The following is a 1,774-nucleotide window of genomic DNA, read 5'->3' on the forward strand; positions in this document are numbered from 1 at the left end:
CAGATTTCAGGGTTTATTGTCTTCAAGTTTTCTTTTCATACAACATGAAAGTTGTTCTCCAGTAGGCAGATCTCACAGATCTCACATATATACATTCTTATGAAAGCAGTCTTTTGGGAACTCTCAAATTCATTACTTTGGTATTGTCTGATGTCATACAATCTGTTTATTAAACTTTTAGGGAGTCTTTTCTGTTTGAGAATGTTTCTGTGTGAAAGTAGTCTTTCGATGATGTCATGTAGTCTGTTAATAAGCTCCTTTGTGTTCTTGTTTTAAGGTGAATTACGTGACAGTTCAGTAAGTTGTTTTTGCCTCCAGCTTGGTTCCTCCCCTGCACCTGCATCCTTATCTGTAATCCTTGAAGCTTGCATTAAACCCTTTACATTCAGCTTATCCTTATCAGCATTTTTCTCAAGCTGTACCAGATTGTTACATATAGATGAATGCCATTTTATGCATTTGTTTATATAATTTTTAGCTGAGAACAGTTTAATCCTTTAATATTAGACAGCTCAGTGATGCAGCGGTAGCTTTGTTGTCTCACAGCAAGAGGTTCTCTGGTTCGATTTTTGGCTGGGGTGCCTTCTGTGCAGAGTCTGCATGTTCTCCCTGCATTCGTGTGGGTTTCCTCTGGGTGCTCCTGCTTCTTCTCATGTTAGAAAGACGGGCGTCTGGAGCATTTGTCACCGGGCCCCCACTGAAAATTGACTTTGTTCCAAGTCGGACTTTCCTGGTTAGGAAATGTTAAATAAATAAAAATAAATAAATAGATGTATGATAGCAAACAGAAATTAATGCATCTAACTGACTATATTACTCCTACATATATTATAGCAACAGAAGTGTATATGCATCTAACTAGCAAATAGGTGTACATACATTTATAAATCTCTAAATATATATCTAACAGTCATTGTGTACAATGTACTTAGGTCCCTAATAAGTGTACCAGCATAATGAGGTGGACCAAAACCAGTTTGGGTTTGTAAAATGTAGATCCTGCTTCCTAAACTTAGTAAACTTCTTTGAAAAAGTCATCAAGGCTTTGGATGAAGGCAAATGTACACCACTTCCCTTGACATGGCAGGGGTCTTTGACACCATCCCACAATCTGACATTATCAACAAATTAATCAAACTAAATTTAAAATGTTTTACAACCATTTGATAGCAAACAGGTTCAGTGACATAATAACCCAGTCTATCAGTATACAGGGCAGTCTCTCATCTAACTGGGTTGTTACTAGTGGGATTCAGATGGATCTGTTCTGTGACAGCTTCTGTTTGGTATTTATTTCTCTATGTTATTGTATGTATGTTATTTCTCTGATGTGCTGACATCATGGTTTTGTGACTGAGCATGTGTGTTACTGATTGCTAATTTGGAGTTATCTTCAACTCTTCAGTGGACCCTTAGATTCTCCAAGATGACCTAACACATACAAGCAAATTATGCTAAAACCAAAGCCTAAAGTCAAATACCAAGAAATATAGTATTATGTTCTTTGGGAAACATGAGTACTCATGCACCTGCTACATAGATGGTACCTCCTTACAACTGAAACACTCATTAGGGACCTAAGTACTTTTGTAGATAACAAAGTCTTATGACCACAACATTTCCATTGTTGTCAGAAAGTTATCTACCTAGCCTAGCTGATCACTGGAGATATACAATGTATAACATAACAGTTTACTATTAGATTTTTGAAGCGAACTCTGTCGACTGTACTGTTGTCGAATACATTTGAAAATAGTAATATTGAACACCAAAA

This window comes from Protopterus annectens, chromosome 1.part2, assembly GCF_019279795.1.
Source record: "Protopterus annectens isolate FY-2018-M chromosome 1.part2, PAN1.0, whole genome shotgun sequence".
Classification (NCBI taxonomy): Eukaryota; Metazoa; Chordata; order Ceratodontiformes; family Protopteridae; genus Protopterus; species Protopterus annectens.